Source organism: Ornithorhynchus anatinus, chromosome 19, assembly GCF_004115215.2.
Source record: "Ornithorhynchus anatinus isolate Pmale09 chromosome 19, mOrnAna1.pri.v4, whole genome shotgun sequence".
In the NCBI taxonomy this organism is placed as follows: domain Eukaryota; kingdom Metazoa; phylum Chordata; class Mammalia; order Monotremata; family Ornithorhynchidae; genus Ornithorhynchus; species Ornithorhynchus anatinus.
Window position 1 is genome coordinate 22,942,378 of NC_041746.1, and position 14,284 is coordinate 22,956,661.

General features: G+C 43.7%; 1 long non-coding RNA gene across 3 annotated transcripts in view; it reads left to right on the top strand.

Moving 5' to 3' along the window:
• LOC103170936 overlaps nt 1-14,284 on the top strand; it is an 89,338-nt gene that overhangs the window by 6,972 nt on the left and 68,082 nt on the right. The window contains exon 3 of one of the 3 annotated variants that reach the window (XR_005661123.1): nt 13,695-13,806. The exons of the other annotated variants lie outside the window; for them this stretch is intronic. This is a non-coding gene — a long non-coding RNA (uncharacterized LOC103170936). Of the gene's footprint in view, nt 1-13,694; nt 13,807-14,284 lie in introns of those variants that run through there. 3 annotated transcript variants of the gene reach the window in all.

Below are 14,284 nucleotides of genomic sequence, written 5' to 3' on the forward strand. Positions count from 1 at the left end.
AATTGCTCCAGGCAGGATCCAGAGGCCTCTGCGGCCTCCCAAACTCGAGCCGGAACAAAGCCAATCGGTTTGAGATGTCCTTTCAACTTTGACATTACTCCTCTTTGCCCATCTCTGCCGGCTAGGTTTTTTTTCAAATGGAACTAAGTGATCTAAGGAACGATTTCTAGATTCTAATTTCTAGGGGATTATTTTGACCCCATCCTTAATTAGTCTTGGCTGCATAACTAGCTAAAATGCCTTTTATGTATTGCCGTCTTGGTCAGAATAAATCCTTCTGAGTCTTTGAATTCATTGCTCTAAGAGGTGAATTTTTAAAATTGCGCATTATTTGATGGAATACCCTCCCACCAGCTATGCTAAAAGGCTTCGAGTTGTCCATGATGGAAATCTTTGTCAGATTGTGCCTTTTTGACTTTATGATGTGTTTCTGCTGTGGTTTACTAAATAGGTTAACAACCTTATAAAATGTATATCAAAAAGTTTTGAGACAGTTACTGTAGCTAATTTTAAAAATCCTTTAGGAGGAGGCCATTAGCCACCAGCGAGAAGCAGCTTGGCTTGGAAGAAAGAACACGGGCCTGAGAGTCAGAGGATCTGGGTTCTAATTCTGACTCTGCCAATTGCTTGCTGTGTGATCTTGATCAAGTCACTTAACTTCTCTGTGCCCCAGTTTCCTCAACTGTATAATGGGGGTTCAATACCTGTTCTCCCTCTTTCTTCAAACTGGAAATCCAGGAGGGACAGGGTCCGTGTCCAACCTCATTGACTTGTACCTACCCCAGTGCTAAGAAAAGTGTTTCACCCATAGTAAGCCCTTAAAAAGCACCATAATATAAACAAACAGTGAGGTGGCTGGTTTAGGGGTTGGCCGTATAGAATTATCTCTTGAAACCCAGGTTTCCAAATGTCAGTCAATGGCATTTACTGAGGATTTACTATGTGCAGAGCACTGTACTGAGCGCTTGGGAGACTTGTGGGGGAAAAGCTCCCTCTAGATTATCAGCTCTCTGTAGGTAGGGAATTTTTCCTCCCAAGCACTTAGTACAGGACTCTACACACAGTAGGTGCTCAATAATGTGATTGATTGCATGCTCGAAGAGCAGGGCGCGTTTGGGTGGAGTAGAGGTCTCACGGCCCTTGAGAAGGTTGGTCAACGACTCAGTAGATTCTTAATCTGGTTTGAAGATCATAGAAACATGGAGTTGTTTACTTAATTCATTCACTCATATTTATTGAGTGCTTACTGTGTGCAGAGCACTGTACTAAGCACTTGGGAGAATACAATGCAACAATAAACAGACACAATGCCTGCCCACAAAAAGCTCACAGTCTTGTCTTGACCATTTTCCCTTTTTGGCCTGACCGTTTTCCCTTTTCCCAGTGTCAAAATCCTCTGAATGCATTAATTTGCCCATTAGATAAAAATCAATAATCTTTGATAATTATGGTACTGTGGTATTTAAGCGCTATGTTCCAAGCACTGTTCTGAGCTCTGGGGTAGATATGAGATAATTGGGTTGGACACAGTTTGCGTCTCATGTGGGGCTCACAGTCTTAATCCCCATTTTACAGATGAGGTAACTGAGGCACAGAAAAATGAAGTGACTTGCCTAAGGTCACAGAGCAGACACAGCTGGGATTAGAACCCAGGCCCTGTGACTTCCAGTCCTGTGCCCTTTCCACCAGACCAAGCTGCTTCGCTAATTTGCAGAGGAATGCCAATTCATTTATTATGCAAAAATATTTTGAGGATATATATTATTGAAGATACAGAACTTGCGTTTGCAAACAAAATCCCATATAGCGCCTCTCGACACAGAACCCTGTGTTCCAACAGAATGAATCCAAACAGTTCTGTAATTGAATCACACTGAATTTCAATGACCTATTTATTTATAATTAAGCTAACAGGTTCCTAAGTTTGTTTAAGCGAGGGACTGCCTTTTATTTTAGGTGTCACGGCAATCGCGTAAGCTTCCGAGGACCCTCGATGGAGTGGGAGTGAAAGGAAGGCTTTGGAAAGCAGTGTCCCACCCGTTTCTCTTAAAGGGTGGGGTGATTGACAACGGGTAGAGGATTGGGTTTTACCTGGGCCTAGTAAATGAAGTACAGAGAGATGTTCTCTTCTGCTTTCTGTGCAGCTTGGCGTACTCCCATTCCTGGATAACTCATTTAGTTTTGGACTCCTACTTAGCTCCCTCTCCCACACTTTTTCAGCTCACCCCTTCCTATGTCACCTAGCTGATCTCCTACTCCAACCCAGCCCACACGTTCCACTTCTTTAGCTCCCGCTCGCTCACTGGGCCCTGATTTCGTCGTTCTCTCCACCGACCCCGTTCCCAAGTCCGTCCCCTAGCCTGGAATTCCCTCCCTACTCCCTAGACAGCAGACCACCACTCTCCACCTTCCTAAGCTTTATTAAGGTCGCGTCTCCTACACGAAGCCTTCCCCTTTTAAGCTCTCTCTTTCTCCAGCTCCCTCTTTCTTCAGCATCACCTACTCATCTGGAGCTGGGACCTTTGGGCATTTGCTATTTGGTCTACCTTCAACTCCACAGCAATTATGTATTATAAATTTAATATCCATCTCTTCACACACCCCACCCCCAGTCTGGAAGCTCATCGTGGGCAGGGAACAAGTCTACCAACTCTGTATTGTAATTTTCCAGCTGCTTCGTACAGTGCTCTGCACACAGTGAGTGCTCACTGAATACCATTGATGGTGACATAGCGGGTAAGGGGAAGACTATGGCTAAAGAGTTGGAAGTTGGTGACTCTACAGCAAGGCACAGTAAAAGTTTAGAATCGGGGGAATGGAGAGCAGTAGCAGCTGATGAGAGCAGTTTTATAATAATGATGGTATTTAAGTGCTTACTCTGTGCCAAGCACTGTTCTAAGTACGGGGGGAGATAGAAGGAAATTAGACTGTCCCACTTGTGAGCCCCAAGGCTCACAAGTCTCAATCCCCATTTTACAGATGAGGTAACTGTGCAAGTCACTTAACTTCTCTGTGCCTCAAAGTCACACAGCTGACAAGTGGTGGAGCTGGGTTTAGAACCTACGGCCTTTGACTCCCAAGCCAGTGCTCTACAATAAGCCACACTGCTTCTCTAAATTTAAACGCTTACTATGTGCCAGGCGCTGCTCTAAGCATTGGAACAGATACAAGGTAGTCAGGTTGTCCCACGGTGGGCTCACAGTCTTAATCCCCATTTTACAGATGAGGTCCTTGAGGCACAGAGAAGTGAAGTGAGTTGCCTGAAGTCACACAGCTGACAAGCGGTGGAGCTGGAATTAGAACCCATGACCTCTGACTCCCAAACCCGTGCTCTAAGGCAAGGAAGTGAGAGCTCTTGATAAGCTTGGAGTAATAATAATGGTAATTGTGGTATTTGTGAAGTGCTTACTGTATTCCAGGCACTGTACTAAGCACTGGGGTAGATACAAGATGATTGGATCCCACAGATCTCAGCTCCCAAAGATCTCAGGAGGGAAGACTGTGGTCAGGGATTTAATAAAATCTGTGGGGTTTGTTGAGCACTTACTCTGTGCTGGTAACTGTATTAAGCGCTGAGGTGGATACATTCCCTGTCCCGCATAGGACTCACAGACTTAATATTCTGCTTGAGGTAACAGGAAAAGAGGAACCGTTGGAGGTTTTTGAGGAATTAGCAGGGACACGTGTCGAATGGTGTTTTTAGAAAGGAGATCCAGGCAGCCGGGGTATAGGATGGAGAGGGCAGAGATCGGGGCAGGAAAACCAATGAGGTGCCTGGTAGAGAATTTCAGATGGAGAATGATGATGGGCACTTGAATGAGGATGGTGGTGGTCATTTGCAGGGAAATGGAAGGGGAGGATCTGGGAGCACGGTTTAGTGGAAAGAGCATGGGCCTGGGAGTCAGAAGGGCTCCAATCCTGGCTCCACCACTGCTGTGCCATGTGGCCTTGGGCAAGTGACTTGGCTTCTCTGGATCTCAGTTCCCTCATCTGTAAAATGGGGATTGAGACTGTGAGCCCCGTATGGGACAGGGACTGTGTCCAACCTGATTAACTTGTATCCACCCCAGTGCTTAGAACAGAGCTTGGTGCATAGTAAGTGCTTAATAAATGCCATTATTATTACTATTATTATCATTTATGGAATAATCGGCAGGATTTAAGGGCACACTGAGTTAATAGATGGACAGGAGTCAGAGATGACCATTCAGTTGTATTTATTGAGTGCTTACTAAGTGCACTGTACTAAGCACTTGGGAGGGTACAGTGTAACACAAGACACATTTCCTGCCCACAGTGAATTTACTGAGATTTGGGAGCTACTAGGACAGAGAGAAGAGTGGTACTGTTGACTGTGATGAGAAAGTTGGGAGGAAGAATGCTTTGAGGGAATATGAGGCGTTTGATTTTTTTAGCCACGATGAATAGCTCAGTTTAAGGTGCTAGGGAGAAGCAGGGTGGCCTAGGTAAAAGAACACAGGCCTGGAAGTCAAAGGACTTGGGTTCTTATCCCAGCTCTGCCACTTACCTACTGAGTGACCTTGGCCAAGTCACTTCATTTCTTTGGGCCTCATCTTCCTCACCTGTAAAATGGGGATTAAATCCCACTCCCTCCTACTAAAACAGTGAGCCCGATGTGGGGCAGAGGCTGTGTCCAACCTCATTATCTTCTATCTACCCCAGTACTAAGTACAGTGTGTGCCATGGAGTAAGTGTTTGACAAATACCATCATAATCATCATTAAAAAATCAATTATATTGGAGTGCTTACTATGTGCAGAGCACTGTACTAAGCGCTTTGGAGAGTACAACAGACACACTCTCTGCCCGTAAGGAGCTGATAATCCGGTGGGGGAGAAAGACATTAAGATGAATAAATCATTATTAATCTTATCATCATCATCCATGTAGGGATGGCCGGGAAGGAGGGTGAAATGTAAAGCGATAGAGCAGATGAGAAGACAGGCTAGAAGTCTCGTGACATGTAAATCAAGGGGCGAGAGGCAGAAGAAGAAACAGCAAAGGAGACTGAGAAGGAGCCATCGGAGAAATGGAAGAAACAGGAGAGTACTGTGTCAGTGAAATCCAGGTTGGATAGTCCTGCCAGGATGAAGGAATAGTCATTGGTGTTGGAAGCAAGTGAGAGGATTAAAATGGAGTAAACGCTTAGACTTGAATAAGAGGGAGTCATTAGAAGTCTAGGTGAGCGAGGTCACAGTAGGGTTGTTGCTATTTTTAAATATTTAAGTACTTTGTGTGAAGCTGGGTTAGGCACCAGCTAATCAGGTTGGACACAGTCCATGTGCACATGGGGCTCACGGTCTTAATCCTCTGTTTTACAAATGAGGGAACTGAGGCCTAGAGAAATGAAATGACTTGTACAAGGTCACCCAGCAGGCAAGTGGCAGAGCTGCAATAAGAACCCAGAGCTTTCTGGCTCTCAGGCCTGGACTCTCTCCCCTAGGTAAAACTGCTTCTGTGGGTGAAATGTGATTTGCTCTGGCTCTAGAAGAGAACGGATGGCACCTACAGGGTATAGCCTAGTGGCTAGAGCCTGGGCCAGAGAGTTGCAGGATTGGGTTCTAATCTCGGCTTCTTTACTTGTCTGCTGGGTGACCTTGGGCAAGTCACTTCACTTCTCTGGGCCTCAGTTCCATCGTCTGTAAAATGGGGATTAAATCCTATTCCCTCTTACTTAGACTGTGAGCCGCATGTGGGACAGGGAATGCATCCCACCCGACTGTCTTGTATTGGCCCCAGAAATCAGTGCCGTACGTAGCACACAGGCACTTAAGTATTATCATTATTATTAGAGAAACATTTCCTTCTTTCATTTCAGTGGATTAATTCATTTATCAATTCATTCAATTGTATTTATTGAGCACTTTGTGCAGAGCACTGTACTAAGCATTTGGAAAGTACAATTCAGTGGATGCCCCTTCTTCTTGGGGGTGGTAGGGAGGGATCTATACAGAACAAGTCTTATGATCATCGTTTGTGTCTCCATGATTCTGTGAACTTCAATCTGGCATTTTTTAGCCTGCACCTTTCGATCAGAAAAGCACTACTCTTTTCAATCCCCCTATTCTCATAGAGAAGCAGAGTGGCTTCGTGGAAAGAGCACAGGTTTGGGAATCAGAGGATCTGGGTTCTAATAGCAGGTTCCGCTCCTTATCTGCTGTGTGGCCTCAGGCAAGTCGCTTGGCTTCTCTGTGCCTCAGTTCCCTCATCTGCAAAATGGGAATTGGATAGCTCCTCTCCCGCCTATTCAGACTGCGAGCCCCATGATTATTTTGTATCTGCCCAAGTGCTTAGTATGGTGTTTGGCACATAGTAGGCACTTAAGAAATACCACAATTATTATTACTATACAGAAGGATCTCCATTCCTCTAGTCTTGGGTGTCCTTTTTTTGTCCCTTTTCAGGTGTGTGGTGGTTTTTTTTTTTTTTTGCCCTTCCTGAGCTGAGGTGATCAGAATTACCCACACATTTTGAGGTGTGGAAATACCACAGCTTTTAGCAATGACTCAACTTTGCCTTTTTTAAATGGAATTTGTTAAGCGCTTACTGTGAGCCACACACTGTACTAAATACTGGGATAGATCCAAGCTAATCAGGCTGGACAGGGTCCATGTCACGGGACTCAGTCTTAATCCCCATTTTACAAATGAGATAATTGAGGTATAGAGAAGTGAAGTGACTTGCCAAGATCACTCAGCAGAGCAGTGGCGGAGCTGGGATTAGAACCCAGGTCCTTTTGTCTCCCAGGCCTGTGTTCATCCACTCGGCCACCCTGTCTTGTGTTTTTGTGTGTGCTCCTGCTGGGGAGGGAAGAGATTTGAACTAATCTTTAACTGAGATTTGCTAATATTATGCAGCTGCACCACTAAGTTGCTCATTTCTATAGTTTGAAAGTGACAACAAGGATAATTAATGATGCTGTAGTCTGTATGGTTTTGAGATCCAGGAGGATCAAGGAGTTTTCAGGGACTGGAAGGAGAGGAATTTGGTGCAGTATCTTAAAAAAAAACAAAACTGATAACTAGTAAGTTAAAGAACATTAAGTTAATGATGTGTAAAGGTAAATGTTTCCTTTGAAAACTCACTTGGAGTGTTCATCAGATCTCACTAATAGTCTACCTGCTCCGGTAAGATGGGGAGAAATGCACCTAGGATGTTTCGCAAACTCGGAATTTCCTCTGAGAGTGTTCATTGTGTTCTCTGAACTTTATCACTGATTAAAGAGCCAAGGCACTTCTATCATTTCATTTTAAGACTGTTCATTAACTTGTCTTTAGGCTAGCTCAGATTGCATATTGAGAAAAAATTAAGTGCTTTGGACAATCATTAATTTACATAATTATTGTTTTGGAGATAATTCTGTAGGGAAGAGTCTGCTTTCGTGAATATTAAGTCCCTGATTTGTACCCCTGGAAAACAATGCATATAAGGTTTTGTTATCCAATTGTTTGAAAGATAATGCAATATCCAGGGAGAATAAATGTAATACCCTTTGATATGGTTCTTATGACTTCATCACTGAACATACAATAGGTGCCTGGAACAAAAGGAGGGGAAGGGGAAAAATCAGCATAATTTTACATTTTTCTACAATTTCTAAGAGCATATTCCAAATAATTTAGTATCATGTGCGTGTAAATGTGGTTACGTGCCCAGATTCCACTTCTTGAAGCACTGGGGGCTAAGGGGGAGTATTATCTCTCTTCTACCTTTTTTATGGTATTTAAGCACTTACTGTGTGCCGATCACTGTACTAAGGGTTGGTGGAGATAGAAGTTAATCAGGTTGGACAAAGTCCCTGTCCCACATGGGCTCACAGACTTAATCCCCATTTTAAAGATACGGGAACTGAGGCACGGAGAAGTGAAGTGACTTCCCCAAAATCACACAGCAGGCAAGTGGCTGAGCTGGGATTACAAATGAAGTCCTTCTGACTCCCAGGCCCGTGCTTTATCCACTAGGTTTTCCATCCAAATAGCTACCATATTAATCCAAACACTGATCCTATTCCATCTTGATTGCTGAGCTCCCTGCCTCCTGTCTCTCCCCATTCCAGTCCATACTACACTCTGCTGCCCAGATTATTTTTTGACAAAAATGTTCAGGCCATGTTTCCCTCTTCCACAGGAACCTTCAGTGGTTGCCTATCGACCTCACATCAAGCAGAAACTCCTCACCATCGGCTTTAAAGCGGTCAATCACTTTGCCCCCTCCTATCTCATCTCCCTACTCTCCTACTACAAGCAAGCCAACACACTTCTCTCCTCTAATGCCAACCTACTCACTATATCTTGATCTCATCTTGCCCTCTTGCTTCTTGTTCCTGCTTCTGGCCTGGAATGACCTCCCTCTTCCTATCTGACAGACTCTTCCCCTCCATTTAAAGCTTTACTGAAGGCACATCTCCTCCAAGAGACTTTCCCTGACTAAGCCCCCCTTTCCTTTTCTCCCACTCTCTTCTGCATCACCCTGACTCCTCCCTTCATCCTCCCTCCCAGCCCCGCAGCACTAATGTACACATCTGTAATTTAATTCTATTGAGGTCTCTCTCCCTCTTTGTAATATAAGCACATCATGGGCAGGGGATGTCTGTTTATTATTGTATTGTACTCTCCCAATCAGTACAGTGCTCTGCACACAGTAAGCCCTCAATAAATACAAATGAATGAGGGAGTTTTTAGGTGTAAAGGAAGGCGAGGGCAAGAGGACGGTGGCAAGTCAAATGAGCTCGAGGTACAGAAAGTTGGTTGGAGTTACAGGAGTGGAATGTCAGGTTTGGGTTGCAGTAGATCAGTGAGGCAAGTTGGGAGGGAGCGAGCTGATGGAGTACCTGAAGGTCGATGGCAAGGTGTTTCTTTTGATGGGGAGGTGGATGGGCAACCGCTGGAGGTTGTGGATGAGTGTGAGATATAGACTGAACTGTTTTTCATAAAACTGATCCCGGCAGCAGAGGTATGGACTGGAGAGGGGAGAGACAGATGCCCGGTTGGTCAGTGAGCATTAATCTACTCCAAAGGTGTGGCCATATCCCTTTCTCCTTCCTCAACTCCTTCATAAATTCCAATTCCTCCCTCATTTTACTCCGTGTCCAGAGGTTGACTCTTATTTCTCAATTCCACCGGAAGGTGTAGCGTTCTTGCTTAGATTGGTGTCAAGTGTGTTAATTATAATCTGCCTCCAATTCTTCTCACCTCATTATTCCAGAAGACTCAAAGCAATTTGGAATACACCTAATGAATAGGAGGTAAATAGTGAAATGTCGACACTGGGTAATAGTGTTTTTTTTTTTTTCTTTTAAGTGTTCATCATCAGTAAGAATTCCCCCACCACCTTCAACACTGGTTTATGAATTGCCACAGTGAGAGAGTCGTTAGCGTGCCTTTGTAAAACCATATATACTCTTGTCAGGTTAGGTATTGCTCTTAGATGCTAAATAAATACCATCGATAATGCTTTTAAAGTGATTCTTCCATGCCTTCATCAGAGTATTGTTAAACATTTATTAGGCCTGTATACAAGACTAGGGACAGGGTTTTACATTTAGAAGTGCAGAGTTCTTGTCTTGAAAGCTTAAGACTGTGAATTAAGTCTGTGAGCCCACTGAGGGGATCCAACCTGCTTGTTGCTGGGTAGGGATTGTCTCTATTTGTTGCTGAAATATACTTTCCAAGTGCTTAATACGGTGCTCTGCACACAGTAAGCACTCAATAAAAATGATTGAATGAATCTTTATGGGCAAGAAACGAATCCATTAATTCTGGTGTACTCCCCCAAGTGCTTAGTATAGTGCTGTACATAGAGTAAACTCTCAAATACTGTTGATCTACCCCAGAGCTTAGTACAGTGCCTGGCACATAGTAAGCACTTAAATTGCCTTAAAAAACCCCCAAAATGGAGGGGTGGAGGTCAGTAAAAGAGGACTATAGTGTTGTGGGGAGGGAGTGAGGAAGGGAAGAGAGGGATTGAATGAGGGATAGTTTCTGGAGGCTGAACGGCTCTGGGATACCGGTAATGTCTACTGAGATAGGTTAGAGGTTGACCGGGAGGCTAATGTCCTCTTCCTTACCTGGAGCAATAAAGTATCCTTAAAGACCTTCCTGGGTTCAAGTGAATACGGTGGGGTTTTGGCAAGAAGTAGCACTACACTGATGGGGGAGAGTGAAACAGATTCTAGTTTTTGGCTAATGGAAAGAGCATAAGATGAGGAGGCAACAGATCTGGGTTCTAAACCAGCAGTACCCCCGTGCTGCTGTGTGATCATGGGGAATTCACTCAATCTCTGTGCCTGTCCCTCAAAAAATGGGAATATGCTCTTAATAATAATAGTTGTGGTATTTGTTAAGCACTTACTATGTGCCAGGCACTGTATTAAGGGCTTGGAGTGGATACAAGTATATCAGGAAGGACACAGTTCCTATCCCACATGGGACTCAGTCTCAATCCCCATTTTATAGATGATGTAACCGAGGCCCAGAGAAGTGAATCGACTTGCCCAAGGTCACACAGAAGGGACTAGACCCCCCCACAACCTTCCGATTCCCAAACGCATGCTCTATCCACTATGCCATGCTGCTTCTTCATGCTTTTATCTCTGAGAGAGTAGGCCCTGTATGGAACGGGCATTGTATCTGATTTGAGTATCTTGCATTTTCCCCCAGCACTTAGTGCTCTATGTTTGTAAGCACTTAATAAATGCCCTAATTGTTATATTTGTCTCTAAATTCATAGACCCAAGATCAGCTGGGAGGAAGAGGGGGCAGAATAAGATTTCTCAATCATACCAGTGCTGGCCAGGAGGCTTTTAAAAACAAAACAAAAAGCCCTAATAACCTCCTTTCCCCATTTACCAACTCAGCCTCAGTGATCGCTCTGTCACTGTTGAATGAATTGCTATTTTATTTTGAGCAACTTTAATTTTTTTTAATGATACGTGTTAAGTGCTTATTATGTGTCAAACACTATTCTAAGCCCTGGGGTAGGTACGAGTTTATTAGGTCGGACACAGTCCCTATCTTCCGTGGTTTTCACAATCCAAGAAGGAGGAAGAACAGGTTTTAAATCCCCATTTTACAGTTGAGGAAGTTTGAGGCACAGAAGTGAAATGACTTGCCCAAAGTCACCCAGCAAGCAATTGGCAGAGCTGGGATTAGAACCCAGGTCTCTTTGACTCCCAGTCCTGTGTTCTCCCTACTAGGCCACACTGCTTCTCACTTTTGGATTTATCTGTTGAGAGAGACTGGAATACATTTTACAGAGATTTCTAATCCTAACTCCTGCAGAGTTCCTGGTAACTTTTTTTTTAAATGGTATTCAAGTGCATACTATGTGCCAGGCATTATTCCTAATCATTGTGGTAGATACAAGGTAATCAGGTTGGACACAGTCCATGACCCACATGGGATTCATAATCTTAATCCCCACTTTGAAGATGAGGTAACTGAGGCATAGAGAAGGGAAGTAACTTGCCCAAGCTCACACAGTAGACAAGTGGCGGAACCAGGACTAGAACCCAGGTCCTTCTGACTCAGAGGCTTGTGCTCTATCGACTTGGCCATGCTGCCTCCCAATTACTCCATTGGTGTAGGTCAGGAACAAGACCTGCAATCAATCATTTATTGAACACTTACTGCGCACAGAGCACTGTACAGAAGCAGCGTGGCTTAGTGGAAAGAGCCTGGGCTTGGGAGTCAGAGGTCATGAGTTCGAATCCCAGCTCTGCCACTTGTCAGCTGGGTGACTGTGGGCAAGTCACTTAACTTCTTGGTGCCTCAGTTACCTCATCTGTAAAATAGGGATTAACTGTGAGCCTCACGTGGGATAACCTGATGACCCTGTATCTCCCCCAGCGCTTAGAACAGTGCTCTGCACATAGTAAGCGCTTAACAAGTAACAATATTATTATTACTGAACGCCACGCTGGGGAGAGTACAATATAACAGACTTGGTAGACACGTTCCTTGCCCACACTGAGCTCTCAGACCTTCAGAGACCCCCGTACCTGCCACTTGACTGAAGACCCCAAGCAGTTCAATCCCAAGGTCCCAACTTTTGCCTTGTTTAAAGGTCATTTCGATCCCACCACCATCTTTGCGAAGGGCAGTAGTGGTGCTGTGTTTGGGAGGAATTCTGCATCTGCCATCTTTGAGAAGAGCAAGGCAGATGCCACCTCTGTGAAAGGCAACATTGGAGGGGAACCACCATTTTGAGAAGGGTGAGGTGGCTGCCATCTTGGTGAAGGACCATGCTGCCGTCCACTACCGTGTGGCTCCCTGAAGAGCCACTTATTTTCTGGACCGCGATAGAGTTAAAAACAAAGACAGATCTCTTTCCTACTGGGCTAGATCCAAGGTTTCGGACCACACCTCCCTCACACCCCTCTGCTTGGGTCCTTTAAATAAAATTGTGAGAAGACCACTGAAGAAAAATCCCTCTTCTCCACCAGTCTGAGTTGACAATAAGGCCTTCAGAAGGAGTTCCTGGGAAAAGCATTACAGAAACAGAAGTGTGCAGAGGATGAGTCAATGGTTAAGAGATTTGATAACTATCTTTATAATGATAGTAGCTTTGCCCGATGAAATTCAGTGACTTAAATCTCTTCATGTACATGGACTCCCTTGGGGGCGTGAAGCAATCTCATGGTCATTTTCTGTCCTTTTTCTAAAAAAAAAAAGAAACCAAAAACCCTCAAATCCAAAAAATTGAGCTGCTTTTTTTCCCCAAGAAAGATGACCATAATAGAAAGGTGAGATGGTACCATCATTTGTATGATGATACCATATTTCTTTATGAAATTCTCCAATTATGGGAAGTCTTGAGATTGGGCTCTCTGCCGGTTGCTTCTGAACTCATAATTCTGAAAATGAAGTCATTTTTACTCCTTTCTCTTCTTCGTCTGAAGTTTTTTTTTCCTTGATGCGTATCACCAATGACTAAAATCCAAAGTCCATTTTTGATGAACAGTGAAATATCTTACATCAGAAAAAGGACATTTCAAATCTGCATTTGAGAAGGAAGCACATCATTGCTGACTCTAGACTGTAACCTCCTTGTGGGCGGGGAATGTACCTGTTGTACTCTCCCAAGTGCTTAGTACAGTGCTCTGCACACAGTAAGCACTCAAATACGATTGAGTGACTGTTCCCAAAGGAAAAATACTTAATTAGAAAAAGGGTCTCCACATCCTCCTCTATCTAAAAATTGTTTCAGTAGAAATTTCAAAATAGAATTGCTACTGTTGTACAAATGCCTGAGTAACTATTGTTATTGTTCTGCCACTAGGCACAATATGGTTTAATAGCTACTTAGAAATGTTTTTGTGTTTAATACTTACATGAAAGCATAAGTAAAGCATCAGAATCTCTAAATATGTGTATTGTTCACGGCATATATGGTGACCCCCTTTTATTTATCTTCCAATTTGAACATATTTTGGGGATGTTAAAAAATGATCATTGAAAGAGATTCAGGAAAAAAGCCTTAAACTCTCCAGACATGTTAAGGTGGATTTGAGGGAATGAAAGTTAAAGTTGAACAAAATTGCATTTCTGAGATCTGTCATAGTTGTTGTTTGTCCCTTTGAGACCCCTTGCATTTGGGCATTCAAATCCCTGGAACTTTGCATTATGAAAAACAAAATTGTTATAGCGGTCTTAGTAACAGATTTTTTTTTACAGGTACCTGAATAAAGTTGGCAATTCTCCACTGTCAGCCAGCCATGGTCTGAAAAAAGACCTGGCCCTTGAGAGGAATTAATTTCAAGTTCACAATCAGACATTCAGAACTATTAAATTAAGTTTTTTATTTTGGAGTAATTGCCACCAGCAGAGTTGACAGGACAGGAAAGAAACTTGGGAGAAACTCATTTACCTTTAATCATTGGGTAGATTAGCACACATCAAGATGTGAAAAGCAACTGCAAGGTCACTTAACTTTACCCCAGCGCTTAATACAGGGAATAGCATACAATAAGCACTTTGTAAATGGCATAATTAATTAAAATGGTGTTTCTCCAGAGGGATTTGTTGCCTCCCTGTGACTGAGCTATTATCCACTTTCTACAGGTTGACCCTGGCTTTAACTACCCACTTTCTAGGGTCTCTGGATAATGAGCTTTATCCTTTAGAGAGGAAACTCATTGTGGGCAGGGAATGTGTCTATCAACTCCCTTAAATTGTACTTGTAAAAGCTGGTAGAGTTCCCCAGCAGCTGACGCTAGAGCAGATGGGATCCCAAGTCGTGTTTGGGAGAAATCTCTGGAGCAGTG